This window comes from Enhydra lutris, unplaced genomic scaffold (assembly GCF_002288905.1).
Source record: "Enhydra lutris kenyoni isolate GAN:26980312 unplaced genomic scaffold, ASM228890v2 scaffoldscaffold2, whole genome shotgun sequence".
Lineage (NCBI taxonomy): Eukaryota > Metazoa > Chordata > Mammalia > Carnivora > Mustelidae > Enhydra > Enhydra lutris.
The window spans coordinates 64,781,912-64,807,525 of record NW_019154086.1 but is presented as its reverse complement, the minus strand read 5'-3'; positions in this window follow the sequence as shown (position 1 = coordinate 64,807,525).

Here is a 25,614-nt window from a genome sequence, read left to right as displayed (position 1 = left end):
TTAATTGTTTCTTTCTTTTTTTTTCTTTTTTCTTTTTTTTTTTTTTTCTTCTTTCTGAACCTCTTTTTATCCCCTTTCTCCCCCCTCACGATTTGGGATCTCTTCTGATATGGCTAAAGCATATTTTCCTGGGGTTGTTGCCACCCTTTTAGTATTTGACTTGCTCCTTCATCTACTCTTATCTGGACAAAATGACAAGGCGGAAAAATTCACCACAAAAAAAAGAACAAGAGGCAGTACCAAAGGCTAGGGACCTAATCAATACAGACATTGGTAATATGTCAGATCTAGAGTTCAGAATGATGATTCTCAAGGTTCTAGCCGGGCTCGAAAAAGGCATGGAAGATATTAGAGAAACCCTCTCGGGAGAGATAAAAGCCCTTTCTGGAGAAATAAAAGAACTAAAATCGAACCAAGTTGAAATCAAAAAAGCTATTAATGAGGTGCAATCAAAAATGGAGGCTCTCACTGCTAGGATAAATGAGGCAGAAGAAAGAATTAGTGATATAGAAGACCAAATGACAGAGAATAAAGAAGCTGAGCAAAAGAGGGACAAACAGCTACTGGACCATGAGGGGAGAATTCGAGAGATAAGTGACACCATAAGACGAAACAACATTAGAATAATTGGGATTCCAGAAGAAGAGGAAACAGAGAGGGGAGCAGAAGGTATATTGGAGAGAATTATTGGAGAGAATTTCCCCAATATGGCAAAGGGAACAAGCATCAAAATCCAGGAGATTCAGAGAACCCCCCTCAAGATCAATAAGAATAGGTCCACACTCTGTCACCTAATAGTAAAATTTACAAGTCTTAGTGACAAAGAGAAGATCCTGAAAGCAGCCCGGGAAAAGAAGTCTGTAACATACAACGGTAAAAATATTAGATTGGCAGCAGACTTATCCACAGAGACCTGGCAGGCCAGAAACAGCTGGCATGATATATTCAGAGTACTAAACGAGAAAAACATGCAGCCAAGAATACTATATCCAGCTAGGCTATCATTGAAAATAGAAGGAGAGATTAAAAGCTTCCAGGACAAACAAAAACTGAAAGAATTTGCAAATACCAAACCAGCTCTACAGGAAATATTGAAAGGGGTCCTCTAAGCAAAGAGAGACCCTAAAAGTAGTAGATCAGAAAGAAACAGAGACAATCTACAATAACAGTCACCTTACAGGCAATACAATGGCACTAAATTCATATCTATCAATACTTACCCTGAATGTTAATGGGCTAAATGCCCCAATCAAAAGACACAGGGTATCAGAATGGATAAAAAAACAAAACCCATCTATATGTTGCCTACAAGAAACTCATCTTAAACCTGAAGACACCTCCAGATTTAAAGTGAGGGGGTGGAAAAGAATTTACCATGCTAATGGACATCAGAAAAAAGCAGGAGTGGCAATCCTTATATCAGATCAATTAGATTTTAAGCCAAAGACTATAATAAGAGATGAGGAAGGACACTATATCATACTCAAAGGAACTGTCCAACAAGAAGATCTAACAATTTTAAATATCTATGCCCCTAACATGGGAGCAGCCAACTATATAAACCAATTAATAACAAAATCAAAGAAACACATCGACAATAATACAATAATCGTAGGGGACTTTAACACTCCCCTCACTGAAATGGACAGATCATCCAAGCAAAAGATCAACAAGGAAATCAAGGCCTTAAATGACACGCTGGACCAGATGGACATCACAGATATATTCAGAACATTTCATCCCAAAGCAACAGAATACACATTCTTCTCTAGTGCACATGGAACATTCTCCAGAATAGATCATATTCTCAGTCCTAAATCAGGTCTCATCCGTTATCAAAAGATTGGAATCATTCCCTGCATATTTTCAGACCACAATGCTCTGAAGCTAGAACTCAATCACAAGAGGAAATTTGGAAAGAACTCAAATACATGGAGACTAAACAGCATCCTTCTAAAGAATGAATGGGTCAACCAGGAATTTAAAGAAGAGTTGAAAAAATTCATGGAAACAAATGATAATGAAAACACAACGGTTCAAAATCTGTGGGACACGACAAAGGCAGTCCTGAGAGGAAAATATATAGCGGTACAAGCCTTTCTCAAGAAACAAGAAAGGTCTCAGGTACATAACCTAACCCTACACCTAAAAGAGCTAGAGAAAGAACAAGAAAGAAACCCTAAACCCAGCAGGAGAAGAGAAATCATAAAGATCAGAGCAGAAATCAATGAAATAGAAACCAAAAAAACAATAGAACAAATCAAGGAAACTAGGAGCTGGTTCTTTGAAAGAATTAATAAGATCGATAAACCCCTGACCAGACTTATCAAAAAGAAAACAGAAAGGACCCAAATAAATAAAATCATGAATGAAAGAGGAGAGATCACAACGAACACCAAAGAAATACAGACAATTATAAGAACATACTATGAGCAACTCTACGCCAACAAATTTGACAATCTGGAAGAAATGGATGCATTCCTAGAGACATATAAACTACCACAACTGAACCAGGAAGAAATAGAAAGCCTGAACAGACCCATAACCAGTAAGGAGATTGAAACAGTCATCAAAAATCTCCAAACAAACAAAAGCCCAGGGCCAGACGGCTTCCCGGGGGAATTCTACCAAACATTTAAAGAAGAACTAATTCCTATTCTCCTGAAACTGTTCCAAAAAATAGAAATGGAAGGAACTTCCAAACTCATTTTATGAGGCCAGCATCACCTTGATCCCAAAACCAGACAAGGATCCCATCAAAAAAGAGAACTACAGGCCAATATCCTTGATGAACACAGATGCAAAAATTCTCACCAAAATACTAGCCAATAGGATTCAACAGTACATTAAAAGGATTATTCACCACGACCAAGTGGGATTTATTCCAGGGCTGCAAGGTTGGTTCAACATCCGCAAATCAATCAATGTGATACAACACATTAATAAAAGAAAGAACAAGAACCATAGGATACTCTCCATAGATGCTGAAAAAGCATTTGACAAAGTACAGCATCCCTTCCTGATCAAAACTCTTCAAAGTGTAGGGATAGAGGGCACATACCTCAATATTATCAAAGCCATCTATGAAAAACCCACCGCAAATATCATTCTCAATGGAGAAAAACTGAAAGCTTTTCCGCTAAGGTCGGGAACACGGCAGGGATGTCCGTTATCACCACTGCTATTCAACATAGTACTAGAAGTCCTAGCCTCAGCAATCAGACAACAAAAGGAAATTAAAGGCATCCAAATTGGCAAAGAAGAAGTCAAACTATCACTCTTCGCAGATGATATGATACTATATGTGGAAAACCCAAAAGACTCCACTCCAAAACTGCTAGAACTTGTACAGGAATTCAGTAAAGTGTCAGGATATAAAATCAACGCACAGAAATCAGTTGCATTTCTCTACACCAGCAACAAGACAGAAGAAAGAGAAATTAAGGAGTCCATCCCATTTACAATTGCACCCAAAACTATAAGATACCTAGGAATAAATCTAACCAAAGAGACTAAGAATCTATACACAGAAAACTATAAAGTACTCATGAAAGAAATTGAGGAAGACACAAAGAAATGGAAAAATGTTCCATGCTCCTGGATTGGAAGAATAAATATTGTGAAAATGTCTATGCTACCTAAAGCAATCTACACATTTAATGCAATTCCTATCAAAGTACCATCCATTTTTTTCAAAGAAATGGAACAAATAATCCTAAAATTTATATGGAACCAGAAAAGACCTCGAATAGCCAAAGGAATATTGAAAAAGAAAGCCAAAGTTGGTGGCATCACAATTCCGGACTTCAAGCTCTATTACAAAGCTGTCATCATCAAGACAGCATGGTACTGGCACAAAAACAGACACATAGATCAATGGAACAGAATAGAGAGCCCAGAAATAGACCCTCATCTCTATGGTCAACTAATCTTCGACAAAGCAGGAAAGAATATCCAATGGAAAAAAGACAGCCTCTTCAACAAATGGAGTTGGGAAAATTGGACAGCCACATGCAGAAAAATGAAATTGGATCATTTCCTTACACCATACACGAAAATAGACTCAAAATGGATGAAGGACCTCAATGTGAGAAAGGAATCCATCAAAATCCTTGAGGAGAACACAGGCAGCAACCTCTTCGACCTCAGCCGCAGCAACATCTTCCTAGGAACATTGCCAAAGGCAAGGGAAGCAAGGGCAAAAATGAACTATTGGGATTTTATCAAGATCAAAAGCTTTTGCACAGCAAAGGAAACAGTTAACAAAACCAAAAGACAACTGACAGAATGGGAGAAGATATTTGCAAATGACATATCGGATAAAGGGCTAGTGTCCAAAATCTATAAAGAACTTAGCAAACTCAACACCCAAAGAACAAATAATCCAATCAAGAAATGGGCAGAGGACATGAACAGACATTTCTGCAAAGAAGACATCCAATTGGCCAACAGACACATGAAAAAGTGCTCCATATCACTCGGCATCAGGGAAATACAAATCAAAACCACAATGAGATATCACCTCACACCAGTCACAATGGCTAAAATTAACAAGTCAGGAAATGACAGATGCTGGCAAGGATGCGGAGAAAGGTGAACCCTCCTACACTGTTGGTGGGAATGCAAGCTGGTGCAACCACTCTGGAAAACAGCATGGAGGTTCCTCAAAATGTTGAAAATAGAACTACCCTATGACCCAGCAATTGCACTGCTGGGTATTTACCCTAAAGATACAAACGTAGTGATCCGAAGGGGCACGTGCACCCGAATGTTTATAGCAGCAATGTCTACAATAGCCAAACTATGGAAAGAACCTAGATGTCCATCAACAGACGAATGCATAAAGAAGATGTGGTATATATACACAATGGAATACTATGCAGCCATCAAAAGAAATGAAATCTTGCCATTTGCGACGACGTGGATGGAACTAGAGGGTATCATGCTTAGCGAAATAAGTCAATCGGAGAAAGACAACTATCATATGATCTCCCTGATATGAGGGAGAGGAGATGCAACATGGGGGGGTTAAGGGGGTAGGAGAAGAGTAAATGAAACAAGATGGGATTGGGAGGGAGACAAACCATAAGTGACTCTTAATCTCACAAAACAAACTGAGGGTTAATGGGGGGAGGGGGGTTGGGGGGTTGGGATTATGGACATTGGGGAGGGTATGTGCTATGATGAGTGCTGTGAAGTGTGTAAACCTGGCGATTCACAGACCTGTACCCCTGGGGATAAAAATATATTATATGTTTATAAAAAATAAAATTAAAAAAAAAAAGCTAAAAAAAATACAATTATTGAATACATCTGTATCAGACAGGAAGCCCAGAGTTTTAAAAATATTTAATTTATGTGTTTTATAATCATGGTAACATTCCAGATTAGAAACTTCTAATACATTAATTTATCTGTGAATAAATAGTAATTATGTATGTCTTTCATCTGTTGATTCCTTTTTTTTTGCTGTGTATCATTGATTCATCCCTACCTACAATTTACCTGGTCCCCTGGATTCTCTTCTCTTAGCACTGCAATTCACTACTGATGACTTTTGTTGGGAATATCCATTTGGAATTGTCCAATAGAAAGGTGATGTGAATCACTTGTGTAATTAAAAATTGTTAGTAACCTCTTTAAAAGAGTACAGAGAACTAGGTTAAATTAATTTAATACTACATTTTATTTAATCCACCATATCCAAATATTATTTCAACACACAATCAATAAAAATGTATTCATGGGATATTTTACATCCCTATTTTTCCGAGACCAAGTCTTTGAAATCTGTTGTGTAGTTTACATTTATACTCCATCTCAGTTTGGACCAGCCACACTTCAGGTGCTCAGTAGCCACATTTGGCTAATTGCTTCCACATTGTACAGTGCAGATCTAAATGCATCTTTTTTACTCTTCTTATTCCTGGTGAAAAAATGGTGATTACTTGTCAAGCGTTAAAATTCCACCATCAAACCAGGTGGTGGGTAGTAGAGAGGGCATGGATTGCATGGAGCACTGGGTGTGGTACAAAAACAATGAATACTGTTATGTTGAAAATAAATTAAAAAAGTGATTAAAAAATAGCCATTGAATTACAGTTCAATGTTATTTGAAACTTACAAATAAATCCGCATCTGATCTTGCAAAAAAAAAAAAAATTCCACCATCAACAATCTCCAAGTCATCTTTAGCCTCATTGGTTTTCAGATCTTATCCCTAGTGAAGTGAATCTGCTTGCTCTATCATGAAAATGACTTTCTCTTTTCTGCTTTACTTCTTTTCACACCTCCCACCCCTCATCCACCAACACAGCAGCCTTAGTTGGTTCAATATTTCAACACACTTCCTGCATCAGGAAGCTTTATCAGATCTTGCTCTCTTGTGCAAAGGTTGATAATCTGGTTGCCAATTGATTTCTACATGTGGATTAGTACCTAGTTTGTTTCATTTCATGTGTGGACTTTCAACAAGAATCATAGGATTCTTTTATACTTCTCTTCACAAGGAGTCAAAATGAGTGTTCAATAGTTGGCTGAACAAATTTTGGCATGCTAAATTTTATAAAAACATAAATAAATTAAACTACTGAGACCTATTTCTTATTTTCTGTAATTTCACTGGGTTATTCATTCACTTATCTACCAAATATTTATTGAGCATTTATTAGGAGGTGAAGATTGGGCTAGGCAGTGACAATACAGTATACCCAGTATATCATGCACATCTTTCAGTGTCAATACCTACTGTTCTGTGACTTGAAATTTATTTTACTCTGTAACTCCCTGCCTTTTATGCACAGAACCATCAAGTGTTCATACTCTGAATCTGATAAATGTGGGAACTGAAATTTATAGAGGTTAAGTGATTTAGCTGGGCTGTAGAGTTTATTAGTGGTGGAGCTTGGATTAGAACTCAGGTCTTATTTTTTCTCCAGTACATTATGCTTCTTCTGCATTATGATTGTTGGAACAAGCACACAAGTTTACAAATCTAGTTTTTATAGTAAACAACAGCTCTAACATGGTTGCATACCAGGAACAATTTTCCACTTGAAAAATATCTTTTGTAACCATTTTTCCTTCTTTTTACTTGGCAGATTTTCAAAAGTGCTGCAATTTTCATGAACAAATCTTAACTTGCAGGTAGAGGAAGACAAGATGTTCCTAAAGGTTAATTACATATTTCATTTTCCCATAACTTTCTGCTTCTAAGATTCTGACTTATCAGTCAGTAAAACTGTAGGTGTGCTGTCACCAACATGAGGGTCTGCAAGGAAATTTGATTAATATCATTTTCAAGGATAAATTTCAGTTTAGTATAGAGCTGGACCTCAGATGATAAAAATCCAATTTCACAATATTGTCTTTTACTTTAACCACAGAGTAAACAGTTTGTAGTGTTGACAGATGGAAGTAGTGTATAGGATATTCTTTAATTAACAGCTGAGTCTTTATACACAGAGATGACATTTCTTAAACAGAAGGTATATTTAACTCATTTCTGTTTTGAGTATTTTAAAGTGTTTTCATTGATTAGAGCACTATTATAAAATCTATCCTTGTGGTGGAATATTATCTACATAAAATGTGTTTATTACTTTATTTAAAATGATACATTTTAAAGTGTAGTCTTTGTATTACTGCAGCTGAATAACTTCAGGTGCTTATTGCTGGTACTTGGCCTAGACCGTCTGGATTTGCATTTTTAAAAAATTGCCAACAGCCAATGGATTTGTATTTTTTACATTTCAGGTAATTTTTGTGTACATGAAATTTTGGGAATTTCTGATTTAAATGCAGAGATGACTATAAGTTTAAAAACATTACTGTCTTCAAGACACCTACATTTTCCTTGCCAGGTGTTTTTCCATATTTTGTTACTAGAAGTAAGATCAACTGTTATCCGTTAAGTTAACGGGTGTGACCAGGTATTCTGAAGATTCTGGCTGAATCATTTCTTCAGTTAAATAGATGCATTTGTTTAGTTTATTTGAATTTCAGTCAGTTAAGTAATCAGTTTTGGAATAGCTGCTGGAGCAAACTCTGTAGAGCATGACCAAATGTATAACAGAGCTTAGCTTCTAAAAGGAAGCTTGTAATGCCTCCATCTCACAGCAGTCCTATTGTATTTACTATGCTCCTCTGTTGTTTTGTCTGCCTCTCTGCCTGGATGTGAATTCCATGGTGGTCAGGCACCAAATCATACTCATTTTTGTGTCCCTAATTCCTAGGACGATGCTTGGTATGTAATAGTCACCTATTATATGTCTATAGTTGAATTTTAACTGAACAAATAAGGCAAAAGGACATTTCCAGGAATTATCAAGGATAAAATGATCAAGTAGTTGAATTTGAAAGCCAAGGTGTGTTTAGAGACCACAGGTACCTTTAGGGAAATGTTCAAGGAAGGAAGTATAGGTGAGTTTCAATTTATGGTTATTATTTTAATTAAATGTAGTGAAAATATGCTCTATTAAATTTTATATGATACTTTCCCACATATTATTGTGTGAACATTTCCCAATACTATTAAAAATTCTCTAGGCATCATTAATGATTATATAATATTTAATTGTTTGAATGTATATATTTTCTACAAATCCCCTCAGGATTTGTCCCAGTATATATTTTTTTGGCTTATATAAAGAATGCTGCACTGAACATCACTTTGCACAAAGTTCTTTTCTGTCTTTTGAACTATATGGAGTCAAATAATGTTCACATATTTTTGGGACTATTTTGATATATCAAGTTACTTAAAAATTTCTACATATGAATTGAATATGAATAAATGAATATGGCATTTCATTTTTTAAAGATTTTTATTTATTTATTTATTTGACAGACAGAGATCACAAGTAGGCAGAGAGAGAGGAGGAAGTAGGCTTCCCGCTGAGCAGAGAGTCCGATGCGAGGCTCAATCCCAGGACCCTGGGATCATGACCCGAGCTGGAGGCAGAGGCTTTAATCCACTAAGCCACCCAGGTGCCCCTGAATATGGCATTTCTTAAATGAACTGCATGAAAATTAGCAATTTCTAATAGAAGTGACATTCTATACTGCAGTTGGTTTCCTAGGTTGTTGTCTGAATTTTATTTTTTCCATAGAATTGGCTAAACTATCACCTGAAATAAAAATCCTAATTTGTTTTAAGTTTCAAATATTAAAACTTGGATTTGACTGCAGAATACAAGTCATGTCTAGAGGCCTCATATTCCACATCCTTTGAGACTTAAAACATCTATAAATCTTTACTTCCTCTGAGCCCCATTGGAGGAAAGGGAGAGAGGCTGTGGTTTGTGGAATTTCACAAGTTTGGGTGGTCCCAGTTCCATGGTAGCTTTTGAGGAGGACCTGATAGTGGAGAGTGTATGCAAGGCTCTCTAGTGGCAGATGGGTAGAGTGGTAGTGTCTACAAAGGGGCCACTCATGTTGGTAACCACACATTCTAAATAATAAGGTGGATTGCATTGGACATTGATTATTGTCCTGACAAATCCGGATTTATTCTGTAGCCACGGGGCACTGCTGAAAGTATTTTCTCTTTGTATTTATATGTGATTCATAATAATTGAAAAGAAATTGAAAAGGAAAAAAATTTGACATGTGGATTCTGTTAATGATCTACCTGGATTGCCTTTGGTCCCTTTTACTACTATACACCACTTCCCTAGCTTTTCTGAGCTTTCTGTTCTTTTTTTTTTTTTTCCTTTGAACAGTTCTATTGAGAGATCTTTGACATATAAAAATCGTATATATTTAAGGTATACATCTTGGTGTTTCAATGTATGTATACATTGAAATACTATAATTGAGTTAATTAACATACCTATCACCTTTATGTAGTTAGCAGTGTGTGGTGTGTGTGTGTGTGGTGTGTGTGTGGTATGTGTGTGTGTGTGTGTGTGTGTGTGTGTGTGTAAGACCACCTGCACCTGCCACTCTCTTCAGAGGATTGCCTTGGGGCTGTGGGAGCCACTTTGCCACAGTCACAGGGTATCTGGAATACCTGGGAGTTCTCCTTCATGCTCTCAACTCCTTAGGCAGCTATTAGCTAATGATTGACTGGTGCCAGAGTATGAAAGCTCAGCACTCTTGCCATGAGTAGGAAAAATGAAGCGTAATTTGTGTTGGTTCAGAAACTTGCCCCTATATAGAGAGGACAAGAAGAGACTGAAGAAAGGCATGCCATTCCTTGTTAGTAGGTGGCAAGTTTAATAAGCAAGGGAACTTAACGTGGTTTGTCTTGGGCAGCTGCAAGGCAAGTTGATCTCTGTACCCGCCCACTAGGATCTTAGAAGTTTATATAACAGCTTTACCTGGGTTCAGTCACGTATATAGTCCAGACAGTTTCCACAATGCATTGCTCTCTCAAGGCTGTGTTCTTGGAATAGCCGCCACAGTGGGAATGGTTTGCAGAATGTATGGTCTAAGGAAAGGGCAGGGGGGTGAGGAGCTTCCGTTGCCTGGTCTAGCTTGTGGGTCAAGCAGTGGTCAGTCTTTTCAGGGAGCTCAACAATTTGCACCTCAGAATTCCCCCCACAGGATCAGGTTGAAATTGCCTGTGAGAGACTTTACCCGGAAGCCACACTTCACTTGGCCCCTTCCCTACCCTTAGCTACAACCGCAAACCCTCTACCAATGTCTGCTGGCAGTATTTCTTTAATAAATTATTCCCATGTAAAAATCCTTGTTCCAGGATCTGTTTTTGGGGAAAACAACCTAAGATGCTCTATCAAGTGTGTTCAGATTTTTATACTCTCTCCCTTTCTCTTAATAATTAAAGATGTCTGTACACAGTTGGAATCATGCCACAAGCACACAGAGCCATTTACTTTGATCCCATTCAGTATTTTTTCAACCATGTCTCTAGTTGCTACATAATCTTCCACTGGTGTCTGAATCTAATATACATTTTTGAATTGTCAAATATTTATGCCTTGGCTGTAACTTTATAAAAAGATGCTCCGATGAAAACTCAACTTTTCCTTATTGCAGTATTCTAGGATACACTTATAAAATGTGTCTGAACATTTTTATAACTCGAACTTTGCAAAAGTTTGACCAATTTAAAAAGACACTAGTTCACCATGTGAGCTGAGTGGGTGGAAGCACAGAGGGAGAAGGGGATAAAGGGAAAGGGAGAGAAGCAGACTCCCTGCTGAGTACAGAGCCCAATGCAGGGCTCCATCTTGGGGCCCTGAGATCATGACCTGAGCTGAAATTAAGAGTCTGATGCTTAACTGACTAAACCACTCAGGCACCCATGAATGAGATCATTTTAAGCATTGTTCACATCTAAGGCATTACCTGGTTGTAACCATGGCAGCAATAATCATATTGACAACCATTTATAAAGTACTTTGTGTTTGGCATTTTATTAGGTGCTTTGCCAAGATTAGTTTATTTAATCCTTTAAGCAATCTTATGAGGTGGTTATGATTATATGGTGAGGGAACCAAAATTGAGAAATGTAAACATTTTGCAAGGATTTTATGGTTGGTAGGCGGCCAGTGTAGGACTTGAGGTAGGGCTCTGACTGCAACCTGTGCTCTCCATTGATTCTCTACCTGTTTCTTTGTTTAATCTGTTAAACTTTTATTACTATGTTAAGCATTTATTCTATTTATTTGTAAATTATATTTCTTCTTGTATGAATTCTTGCCAATTCATTAATTGGAATATTGATGGCTTTTCTTGCCATTTTGTATGATCTTTTTATGTACTATAGATGGGAACCCTCTGTGAATAATTATTGGAAATACTGGTGTCTACTTTATTTTTTAAATTGTTTTTATTATAAATATCAAGTTCTTTTATTACTGTTTTTTTCTGTATGCAAATTTTTCAAATTAATCAAAACATCAAACACTGTTTTACCAAAAAGCTGATATGCTTTCTTATTTTTAAAATTTCAACGTTTAGATTTTTAAAATATTTAATATAAATTGATTATACATTGTACATATATATAGTATATATTTGGTATAGTAACTTTTGAAGGTAAAAGAATGAATTAATATAGTATTGTATTGCTTTAGCAAATGAATATGGAAATTGGATGGGTTTTGTGTGAGGGAAGGAATTAACATGTATGCAGTGTGTGGTATGTGTTAACATTTTACATATGGACATGGGATCTGGTTAGACTTTTTTATTAACCCAGTCTTGTTTTAATAGGAGTCTAAAGTAGGGTGTTTGCAATAAAAAAGAAAAAAAAAAAGAGACCAGTCCAACAGATTCAGATATCAATGTCTCTCCTTTTCTCTTCATGCCACCCATTGAATGTCTACCGCTATATCAGATGGAGCATATTGAAGAATTTCCAATAATTTTGGGTTTTACATAGAAAGCTTTTCTAGTAAAAATAATAGTTGTATGAGCAATTCAAGTAAAAGCAGGTTTTTTTTTTTTTTTTGACTAATTGTGGGTTTTTAGCATTGACCTTAGCTGAACAGGCTACTAATCATGATTGTCTGCTGAACCAGAGGAGTCATGTTGGCATCTGTTGTGGATTTAATATCTGTATGAATGTTGTATGCCTGGGAGTAAATTCTGCTCTTCTGCTCCTTAGCTGTCATTGATAGCTGTTTGTTCATCTTCTAGTTTCTGTGACTTGTTCCAAAGGCAGTTCTTGTGGTGTTGGAAATAGGAGAACAGAGTACAACCCACAACTAGCCTCATTTAAAACTAGTCAAACTAGTTAGCCCAGTTACTTTTATAGTTTGGGTGACAATGTTTTATAATATTTGAGGAATATAAGGAAGCAGCAAATATAATAATGGCTGACATTTGAATAGAAGCTTACTGTTTACACACACTTTTGTAATATATTATTTAATTTTCGTAATAGAGATGAATTATCTTGAACCTAGAACCTGAATACAAGCCTTACACGATGATGCAATTAGTAGCAAAGAGGCTTGGAGTTGTCTAATGATAAAGTTCAGATATAAATGGTTGTGGCATGAAAGAGATTCTTCAGCTTAATTTATGAAGGGAAATAAACAAGTGGATAAACGGGAGAGGGGCAAAAACTGAAAACATGTACCTGAAGAAGAAATTCTTCACAATGAAAACTCAATGTCTGAAGGAAATTTCAGCTTTTCTACTCTGGTTTGAATCTTCTCTTTAGAATGATTTGTAAATATTTAAGCCTCATAGCCAGAAGTTAAATAATTGACATCCTCAAATCATGTGAGAGATTTTTAAGTAGTAATTCTCCACTCTTCAATGTTGACAATGATGATTTAAATTAATGTTTACTGAGACTTACCATGGATCACATACTGTGCTGAGAGATTTACCTGAAAAACGTCATAATAACCAGATGAAACAAGCCTATAACCCTTATTTTCGAACAAGGAAAAAGGAAGCATAGAGAGATTGAATAACAGCTAATATGTAGCTGAGCCGTGATTAGATATTAGCTTACCTGATGTCAAAGTTTGCATATTTAATGGTTATACTCTATTATAGGACAGATATTAGAGACATCCCAGCAGACCTGCCTGAACAAAAACATTGCTATTTAGCAGTATATTTTAAAACAGGTGAAGTGCTCAGTCAAATTTCACCCAGTAGTCACTGGTTATTTATGTTAGTGGCTCCTTCAAGAAGCAGCTTGAAAAACCTATTTTTATGCAGGCTGTTGGGTCAAATTCTATTTTTCACTGGACCACTGAGAAAATAAAATGCCAGGTGCCTTCATGAGGCAGCCAATATGAGAAGTGGAAAGGAGGGCAGCCTACCCAGTTGCAGCTCTATCATCTCAGCATATGGCTTTGCTGTATAATTAGTCATGCCTCTTTTATAGATGAGTGTCTAATGTCTCTGAGGCTCAGAGACATTAATTTTTTATTTATTGTTTATTCTTATTCAATAGCAGGGAACAATGTTTTGGATTTGAAGAGGGTCTCCTTAAACATACATGGTGTGAAAGATAAAGGCCCGAAGACTCTCTCCTTTGGAAAGCCACTCTGGAAACTCGTAAACTCCGGATTATCAATCAATCTAGATAATTTCTTTTTTTCTTTTTTTTCTCTAAGTTTTTAATTCCAGTTAACATATATTGTTTTGTTAGTCTCAGATATGCAATATGGTGATTGAACACTTCCATACATCACCCAGTGCTCTTCACACGTGCCCTCCTTAATTCCCATCACCCACCCCCCCACCTCCCCTCATGATCATCTGTTCTCCATAGTTAAGAATCTGTTTCTTAATTTCTCTCTCTCTTTTTTCCACTTTGCTCATTTGTTTTGTTTTTTAAATTCCATGTATAAGAGAAATCATATGGTATTTGTCTTTCTCTGACTGACTTATTTTGCTTAGCATTATATTCTCTAACTCCATGTCATTGCAAATGGCAAGATTTCATTCTTTTTTACAGCTGAATGATATTCCTCTCTCTCTCTCTCTGTGTATGGCATATCTTTTTTATATGTTCATCAATCTATGGACACTTAGGACTCTTCCATAATTTTGCTATTGTAAACAATGCTGCTATAAACATTGGGGTACATGTTTCCTTTGAGTTAGTGTTTTTGTATATTTTGGGTAAATACCCAGTAGTGCAATTGCTGGATCATAGGACAGATCTATTTTTAACTTTTTGAGGACCCTCTATACTGTTTTCCATAGTGGCTATACCAGTTTGCATTCCCAGGAATAGTGAAGGAGGGTTCCTTTTTCTCTGCATCTTCACCAGCACTTGTTTCTTGTTTTGTTGATTTTAGCCATTCTGTCAGGTGTCACATAATATCTTGCAGTTTTGATTTGAATTTCTCTGATGTTCAATGATATAGACTGTTTCTTCATGTGAGTGTTGACCACCTGGAGTCTACTTTGGAGAAATGTCTGTTCATGTCTTCTGCTCATTTTAATCAGATTGTTTTTTGGGTGTTGAGTTGTATTTTTTTTTTATATTTTAGATACCCTTTATTGGGTATATCATTTATAAATATCTTCTCCATTTTAGTAGGTTTCCTTTTATTTTATTTTTTTTTAGGTTTCCTTTTAGTTTTGTTGAGTGTTTCCTTTGCTGCGCAGAAGGCTTTTATTTTGATGTAGCCCCAATTGTTTATTTTTGCTTTTGTTTCCCTTGGGAAACATATCTAGACATGTTTAGATATATCTAGAAGAAAGGTGCTATGGCAGATGTCAAAGAGGTTATTGCTCAAGTTTTCTTCTAGGATTTTTATGGTTCAGGTCTCACATTTAGGTCTTTCATTCATTTTGAATTTATTTTTGGGCATGGTGTAAGAAATTGGTCCAGTTTTATTTTCTGCATATTGCCGTCCAGTTTTCCCAAGACCATTTGTTGAAGAGACTGTTTTTTTCCCATTGGATATCATTTCTTTCTTTTTTTAAAAAAATATGTAAAAAGGTGATATATTTTGCGCACACACACAGAAAAATTAGAAATGGACAAATATTCTGTGTGCCATTCTCTGCATAGTGGAATTCATAGTGATTTTTTGGTATTGTTTTCCAACTTTATTTCATATAACAGTGAAATTTTCTTTTTTATTTTTTAAACTGATTTATTTATTTTCCCATTTTTTAGTTATGTTAGTCACCATACAGTTCAGTAATAGTTTTTGATGTAGTGTTCCGTGATTCACTGTTTGCATGTAACACCTAGTGCTCCATGCAATCCATGCCCTCCTTAATACCCATCACCAAGCTCAGCCATCCCCCAACCCTCCTCCCTTCTAAAACCCTCAATTTGTTTCCTGGATTCCATAGTCTCTCATGGTTCATCTCCCACTTCAATTTCTCCCCTTTATTTTTCCTTTCTCTTAATGAGCTCAATGCTTTTACTTCTGTTCCACAAATAAGTGAAACCATATGATAATTGACTTTCTCTGCTACACCTGTTTCTCTTAGCATAATCTCTTCCAGTCCCATCCATACTGATGCATAAGTTGGGTATCCATCCTTTCTGATGGCTGAGTAATATTCCGTTGTATATATGGACCACATCTTTATCCATTCATCTGTTGAAGGGTATCTCGGTTCTTTCCACAGTTTGGCTATTGTGGATATTGCTGCCATGAACGTTGGGGTACATGTGGCCCTTCTTTTCACTCCATCTTTATATTTGGGGTAAATTCCCAGTAGGGCAATTGCAGGGTCATAGGGTAGTTCTATTTTTAATTTTTTGACTAACCTCCACACTGTTTTCCAAAGTGGCTGCAACAATATGCATTCCTACCAACAGTGTAAGAGGGTTCCCTTTCCTGCTTTGACCATATAGTTGTGGGTTCATTTCTGGGTTTTCTATTTTGTTTTATTGATCTATGTGTCTGCTTTAGTGGCAGTACCATACTGTGGATGACTACAACTTTGTAATATAACTTGAAGTCTGGAACTATAAGGCCTTCAGTTTTGCTTTTCCTTTTCAAGATTGTTCTTGGCTATTTGGGGTCTTTTGTGGTTCCATACAAGTTTTAGGATTGTTTGTTCTAGCTCTGAAAAATGCTGGTAGTATTCTGATAGAGAGTGCTTTACATGTGTATATTGCTTTTGGTAGTACAGGCATTTTAGCAATATTTGTTCTTTCAATGTCTCTCCACTTCTTTCTGTTATCTTCAATTTCTTTCATCAGTGTTTTATTGTTTTCAGAGTATAGGTCTTTCACCTCTTTGGCTAGGTTTATTTCTAGATATCTTATGGTTTGTGACATGATTGTAAATGGAATCAATTCCTTGATTTCTCTTTCTGCTTCTTCACTTTTAGTGTATAGAATTATAACAGATTTCTGTGCATTGATTTTGTATCCTGTGACTTTACTGAATTTCTTCATCAGTTCTAGCAGTTTTTAGTGGAGTCTGTCGGGTTTTCTGTATGTAGTATTATGTTGTCTGCAAACAGTGAAAGTTTGACTTCTTCCTTGTCGGTTTGGATGCCTTTTATTCCTTTTTGTTATCTGATTGTTGTGGCTAGGACTTCCAGTGATTTCATGAATAAAAATGGTGATAGTGGACATCCTTGTCTTTTTCCTAACCTTAGGGGAAAAGCCATCATTTTTTCCCCATTAAGGATGATGTTATCTGTGGGTTTTTCATATAAGGCCTGTATTATCCTTGAGGAGTGTTCCCTTTAAACCTACTTTGTTGAGGTTCTTTTTATAATAAATGGATGCTGTATTTTGTCAAAGGCATTTTCTGCATCTACTGAAATGATTGTATGGTTCTTATCCTTTCTCTTATTGATGCAATGTATCATGTTGATTGATTTGTGAGTATTTAACTACCCTTGCCAACCCAGGAATAAATCTCATTTAATTATGATGAATGATTTTTTTAATGTATCATGGGATCAGGTCTGCTATTATTTTATTGAAGACTTTTGCAGCTATGTTCATCAGAGTTATTGACCTATAGTTCTCCTTTTTTTGTGGTATCTTTATCTGGTTTTGGTATCAGGGTATGCTGGCCTTGTAGAATGAATTTGGAAGCTTTCCTTCCTCTTCTAATTTTTGGACTAGTTTGAGAAGAATAGATATTAACTCTTTAAAGGTTTGGTAGAATTCTCCTGTGAAGATTTTTTCTTGGGGATTTTTTTTTTTTTTTTGAGTGAGTCATTTCTTTCCATTTCAGTTTTGGTAGTTTATAGGTTTCTAGGAATTTATCCATTTTTTCAAAGTTGTCCAATTTGTTGACATGTAATTTTTCATAATGTTCTCTTATAATTGTTTGTATTTCTGTAGTTTTGGTTATTTCTCCTCTCTCATTTGTGATTTTATTTATCTGAGTCTTTTCTCTTTTTTTCTTGATGAGTCTGGCTAGAGGTTTATCAGTTTTATTGATTCTTTTCCAAAGAACCAGATCCTGGTTTCATTGATCTGTTCTATTGTTTTTTCTTAGTTTCTGTATCATTTATTTTTACTCTAAACTTTATTATTTCTTTTCTTCTGCTGGCTTTAGGGTTATTTGTTGTTTTTCTAGCTCCTTTACATGTAAACTTGATTGTTTGAGATTTTTCTTGCTTCTTGAGGTAAGTCTATATTGCTAGGCACTTCCCTCTTATGACTGACTGCTTTTGCTGTAGCCTAGAGGTTTTGGACTGTTGTTTTCATGTACTTTTTAATTTCTTCTTTTATTTCCTGGTTGACCCATTCATTGTTTAGCAGCTTGTTCTTTAACCTCCATGTATTTGTGGTCTTCCCAGTTTTTTCTTGTGGTTGATTTCTAATTTCATAGCATTGTGGTCAGAAAATATGCATAATATGACTTTGATCTTCTCAAAATCTTTGAAGCTTGTTTTGTGGGCTAAATTGTGATCTCTTATGGAGGATGTTCATGTGCACTTGAAAAGAACGTGTATTCTGCTGTTTTAGGTTAGAATGTTCTGAATATATTTGTTAAATCCATCTGTTCCAGTATGTCCTTCAAAGTCATTGTTTGCTTGATGATTTTCTGTTTAGATGATCTGTCCATTGGGATAAGTGGGGTATAAAATCCCCTGCTATGATTAGTTCCTTTATGTTTGTTATTAACTGTTTTATGTATTTGGGTACTCCTGTGTTGAGTGCCTAAATATTTACAGTTGTTATAGCTTCTTGGTAGATTGTCCCCTTTATAATTATATAGTATTCTTTTTGTCCTTTGTTATAGTCTTTGTTTTAAAGTCATTTTGTCTGATATGTGTATTGCTGCTGTGACTTTCTTTTGACACCCATTTACGTGGCAGATGTTTCTCCATTCCCTTACTTTCAACCTGCAGGTGTCTCTAGGTAAAAAATGGGTCACTTGTAAGCAGCAAATAGATGGGTATATTTTTACCCATTCTTTCAACCTATGTCTTTGATTGGAATATTCAGTCCATTTATATTCAAAGGAATCATTGATGATATGTGCTTATTGTCATTTTGTTGTTTCCTGGTTGTTTCTGAAGATTTTCTCTGATCCTTTCTTATCTTCCACTCTTTCATGTTTTGCTGATTTTCTTTAGTGATATATTTGGATTTTACTTTCTTTATTCTTTGCATATTTATTTTTGGTTTTTGTTATATGATTACTATTAGACATATATATATGTATATATATATATATATATATATATATATAAAGTCTTCTGCATATAGCAGCCTATAATAAGTTGATGGTCATTTAATTTTTTTTTAATTTTTTTAATTAATTTATATATATATATATATATTTTATATATATATAATAATTTATATATATATATTTTATTTATATATATATATTTATATATATATATTTTATATATATAATAATTTTTAATTATTTTTAATTAAATAATTTTTTAAATTAATTTATTTATTTGACAGACAGAGATTACAAGTAGGCAGAGAGGCAGGCAGAGAGAGAGAAGAGGAAGCAGGCTCCCTGCTGAGCAGAGACCCCCCCCGATGCGGGGTTCAATCCCAGGACCCTGGGACCATGACCTGAGCCAAAGGCAGAGACTTTAACCCACTGAGCCACCCAGGCACCCCGGTCATTTAAGTTTGAACCCATTCCATCTGAGTAATTTCTTTAGAGAGTAAAAAAATTTCCATATTTGGTTTGGTTCTAAAAATACCAGGCTCTAGAGGTACCTGGGTGGCTCAGTTGGGTAAGTGTCTGCTTTTGGCTCAGGTCATGATCTGGGGTCCTGGGATGGAGCTACACATCAGGCTCTCTGCTCAGTGGGGAGTCTGCTTCTCCCTCTCCTCCTGCTCCTTTCCCCTGCTTTCTTTCTCTCTTTCTCTCTCAAATTAAAAAAAAAAAAAAACAACCAGGGTCTAATAAGACTGAGTCATTTCTCTGATAAAAAAAAAAAAATATTTTTTTTTTTTTTTATTATTTTTTTTTTTTATTTCTTAGGTCTTTTTTTTTTTTTTTTCCTTTTCAGAGAAAGTGTGTTCTGTCAGTAGCTAAGAACACAGATCTGGGTGCTGATCAAGAATTTGAAGTAAGGCCTGAGAAATTACAGAACTGAGGTAAAATGTTTCCAGGAAACACTATAAAACCTATCATGATATTTTGTGGTATTTCAAGCACTTAGACAAAGGTGAATCTGAGGTGAATATGAAAAGGGTGAAGGCTCAACTTAGTTTGAGAAACAGAGAAGTCTGAAAAGCAAAAATGTGAATTTTTATTTCCAGTGTAATTTAAGGATGGCTTTTTGGTTTTGTTCAAAAGAGGAAAGATTAGTGAACTTGAGTTGGTGAATCATCTTTCATCATGATTCTTTAGGCTTTGTCATTTCGCTTCACTGACAATATCACCTACCATTCTCCCTTCACAGTGCCCTCATGGTGTTGACCTTCATTTGTTTCCTGGTACACTTACTTTGACCCAAGGATATTTACATTTGCTATGTCCTCTGCCTGAAATGTCTTTCCTGCTGCTATTTCCTTGGCAGCTTCATTCTTACAATTCTGGTCTCAGCTCAAGCAGCATCTCCTTAGAAAGGCTTTGATACCCTAAACAACCTTTGTATACTCTATACCTCCCCACCCTCCACCATCTTGTATGTTCATTCATGGCTCTCCTCTCCTTTGGGACACATTTCCTGATGATAATTTCCTGACCCTTCTACAGTTGGGCAGGACTCTAGGACAAGTTTTGGCCATTAGGATAGATGAAAGTGATGTGATGGTGTAATCTCATCAGCCTTAGTGCTCTCCACATGTGAGAACAACGTGGAACAGAGCCCCACTGATGTATGGTGTATAGGGACATGCATAAGGAAAAAAAGTCCAACTTGTTGTCTTGGGATGCTGAGGTATTTGGAATTATTTGTTACTGTAATGTAACTACCTCCATCTGGCCTACAACATCACCATATTTATTTTTTTGTAGCATCCTTAAATGATCTCTTTTATTTATTATTATTCTGTCCCCTCTTCCAAACATTGCCAAGTACATTAGTAGTACATAATACACTAGAGAATTAACTTTCTATGTTGTCTGTGGATCCTCCTCAATCTTAATCAAGTCTTTCAGAAAAACCCTTAGATCCTCTGCTAACTGCTTTGGCACAAATCTGGTAAACAGAACTTATCCATGAATGGCCCTTGCTGAGCTAGGCTAGATTCCCACTATCTCAATCTCTCCCTACCCCAGCTCATTTCTTCTGATGGGAGGGAAGTATATAACTTATTTCAGGAAAACTATGGAATAAACAGGATGAGACAGAATGGATATTCTTTCATGTCCCTGACAAGGTTCTCCTCCAAACATGTGCAGATGAAAGAATAGGGTGGTATTTCCAGAGGCTACACAGAATCTATTCTCCCTAATCATTACCCTATTTAGTTAGGTAGAACTGATATCTTCATAGGCAAGGGGAATATGGTGACCTTTACTCTGCAGCTTACTAGCCCTGACATGGATATGTTAATTCAGTGTAAAAAATCTTTAAGGAGTCCATAATCTCTCATGGTTCATTTCTCCCTCCAATTTCCCCCAACTCCCTTCTCCTATCCATCTCCCTCTGTCCTCCGTGTTATTTCTTATGCTCTACAAATAAGTGAAACCATATGATAATTGGCTCTCTGCTTGATTTATTTCACTCAGCATAATCTCTTCCAGTCCCATCCATGTTGATACAAAAGTTGGGTATTCATCCTTTCTGATGGAGGGATAATACTCCATAGATATATGGACCACATCTTCCTTAACCATTCATCCATTGAAGGGCATCTTGGTTCTTTCCACAGTTTGGCAACCATGGCCATTGCTGCTATGAACATTGGGGTACAGATGACTCTTCTTTTCACTACATCTGTATCTTTGGGGTAAATACCCAGTAGTGCAATTGCAGGGTCATAGGGAAGCTCTATTTTTAATTTCTGAAGGGATCTCCACACTGTTTTCCAAAGTGGCTGCACCAACTTGCATTCCCACCAACAGTGTAAGAGGGTTCCCCTTTCTCCACATCCTCTCCAACACATGTTGTTTCCTGTCTTGCTAATTTTGGCCATTCTTACTGGTGTAGGTGGTATCTCAATGTGGTTTTGATTTGAATCTCCCTGATGGCTAGTGATGATGAACATTTTTTCATGTGTCTGTTAGCCATTTGTATGTCTCCATTAGAGAAGTGTCTGTTCATGTCTTGTGCCCATTTTTGGACATGATTATCTGTTCTGTGTGTGTTGAGTTTGAGTTCTTTATAGCTCCTGGATATCAGCCCTTTGTCTGTAGTGTCATTTGCGAACATCTTCTCCCATTCCATGGGTTTCCTCTTTGTTTTGTTGACTGTTTCCTTTGCTGTGCAGAAGCTTTTGATTTTGATGAATCCCAAAAATTCATTTTCGCTTTTGTTTCCTTTGCCTTTGGAGACATATCTTGAAAGAAGTTGCTATGGCCGATGTCGAAGTAGTTACTGCCTATGTTCTCCTCTAGAATTCTGATGGATTCCTGCCTCACATTGAGGTTTTTTATCCATTTCGAGTTTATCTTTGTGTATAGTGTAAGAGAATGGTCAAGTTTCATTCTTCTACCCATAGCTGTCCAATTTTCCCAGCACCATTTATTGAAGAGACTGGCTTTTTCCCACTGGATATTTTTTTCCTGCTTTGTTGAAGATTATTTGACCATAATGTTGATGGTCCATATCTGGGCTCTCTGCTCTAGTCCACTGGTCTATGTGTCTGTTTTTATGCCAGTCCCATGCTGTCTTGGTAATCACTGCTTTGTAGTAAAGCTTGAAATCAGGCAACGTGATACTCCAATTTTGTTTTTCTTTTTCAACATTTCCTTAGCAGTTCAGGGTCTCTTCTGGTTCCATACAAATTTTAGGATTGTTTGTTCCAGCTCTTTGAAAAATGCTGGTGGAATTTTGATTGGAATGGCATTGAAAGTATAGATTTTTCTAGGAAGTATAGACATTTTATCAATCTGAGGGTTTTGGAGGGGCGGAGGGGAGTGGGAGGTTGGGTAAGCCTGGTGGTGGGTATTATGGAGGGCACGTATTGTATGGAGCCCTGGATGTGGTACATAAACAATGAATTCTGGAACACTGAAAAGAAATTAAAATATAAATAAAAATTTTAAAAAAATCTTTAAGGAATGTCTCCATTTAGAAAATTAAGGAGTTGTGGGTACCTGGGTGGCTCAGTGGGTTAAGCCTCTGCCTTCAGCTCAGGTCATGATCCCAGGGTCCTGAGATCAAGGCCTGAATCAGGCTTTCTGCTCAGCAGGGAGCCTGCTTCCCCTCTCTCTCTGCCTGCCTCTCTGCCTACTTGTGATCTCTCTGTCAAATAAATAAATAAAATATATAAAAAAAAAATAAAATTAAGGGGTTGAATTGCTCAGCAGTTTCCAAACTCTGTTCCCTGAAGTGCTTGCAGGGGTTGGCAAGAGAAACAGAGTGATTATTGTAGGTTGACTTTTGTCTGCTCTCTCCTCTCTTGCTCCCTCTTCAATCAAAGCATCTCTGTTTAAAAAAAAAAAAAAGTCCATTTTAGGGAGAGTCTATGTAGTTTTTCATTGAAAGGGATTTAATACTTCTAAACAATTTTCAAAAACTTAGACTTATGCTCTTAATGTTTGGAAACTAGAATCCTATTATGTTCAAGGTACTGTGCTGGGCACAGGGCACAGTGGGGCACATGAAAGTAAAGAAGATCTCACCCCTGATCTCTTGATTTAGGAGAAGAAAGAGACTCTTGCACAAATAATAGCAGGGAATGAACAGAGGTGGGGGAAGGAGGGAGGAGAAGAGAGTACTAGGTGTGGACTGTCAATGAAAGTCACCATAATATGCAAGCCCTGCTGTGATTGACCCTTCCAGCCCCATCCCAGCAGCATGGTTGATGATGGGGTACCTTCTCCAGGTCTTGATACAGGGCTTTTTTTTTTTTTTAACTTCTAAAATGGCTTTGGTACCCTAGTTACCCAGTACTCAGCTTCTGATTTCTTTTTCATCCATGAGATTTTTTTTTTTTTTTGGTCTGATATATTCTATGCCCTTAACAACTTTATTTCATATTAAAAATGTTGGTGACACATAGCTTGGCAATTTCTATTAGAAGCCAAACACTTTTAGAAAGACATAAATTCACTCCAGTGTCAAGAGCTTCAGAGATAAGAAATATTGACATCTAAGGAATACCAAGTTCATAGATTTCAGTGTCCCTGGCTACCCTACTACCTTTGGTGACCTGGCTATGAAAGTGTTACTGTGTCTCATTTCAACAGTTTTCTGATTCTTCAAGGTTCAAATGCAGCCTCTGCCACTGCCTTTGGATTTTGGGTTATTATTTTCTTCTCTTGACTTTAGTTTCTTCTGTGCAGAAGTTAGATCTTATTATCTTTACTGGATTTTAATCTTTTTCTTCTTTTTGGTCATGCATTTCTTTATTGAAATTTCTAATTTTTAACATATGCCATAATTTATATGCCTTAAAATCCAAATGCTACAGACATATATAGTAAACTTTCTCACTTCCACTCCTGTCTTCTATTTGCTCAGTTCCCAACCCCACCTTCTCCCATAGGTAACTATTTTTATTCATTTTTTTGAGTCTTCCAGAACTTCTTCCTACAAACATGGTCAAATACAGATATCTTGTCCCCTCTCTTATTATACAATAGAAGCACATTGACACTTTCTGCACCTAAAAACCTATCTTTTCTGTAGATAGAATGTACCTTCATCCCTTTGAACATCTGGTTTGCATTCCATTTTATTGATACAGTTTAATTTAGTTAACTAGTCTCATGTTAGCTATATGTGTTGCTTCTTATCTTTTACTACTATAATATTGTAGTAAGTTACATTGTGCATGTGTCATTTCTAATGTATACAAAAGTATCTGAGAATAAATTCCTAGAAGTGGGATTGCTTGGTCCCAGGGTGTATAGCCTTTGTAAATTTGTAGTGTTTTTTCTTTTTTTAAAAAAATTATTGTGTTATGTTAGCCAGATAAAATACATCATTAGTTTTTGATGCAGAATTCCAAGATATATTGTTTATGTACAACACCCAGTGCTCTATGCAATATGTGCCCTCCTTAATACCCACCATCAGGGTCACCCACTTCCCATCCCCTCCCCTCCAAAGCCCTCAGTTTGTTCTTCAGAGTCCACAGTTTCTCATGGTTCATCTCCCCCTCTGATTTCCCCCAATTGACTTTTCCTTTCTTTCTCCTAATGTCCTCTAAGTTATTCCTTATGTTCTACAAGTCAGGGAAACCATAAGCTAATTGGCTTTCTCTGCTTGACTTATTTCACTCAGCATAATCTGCTCCAGTCCCATCCATACAAAAGTTGGGTATTCATCCATATATTCCATTGTATATATGAACTACATCTTCTTTTTTTTTTTTTTTTGTAAATTTGTAATTTGATAACTATTGCCAAATTGCCCTCCATTGGCATTGCACAACTTGACCCTTCCACTAGGATTGTATGAAAGTGCCTGTTTCCCCACAGCCTCACCATCAAAAAGCACTGTCAAACACTTGGATTTATGCCAATATAGTAAGTTAGATATGACATCTCAATGTAATCTTTATTTGCATTTCTCTTTTTATGATTCAGGATAATAATCTTTTAAATGTCCCCAGAATTATTTATATTTTAAGGTTCTGTTCTCAATCCTGATATTTCTCATAGGTTTATGGCAAAACAACTCTTCCTGGTTTAC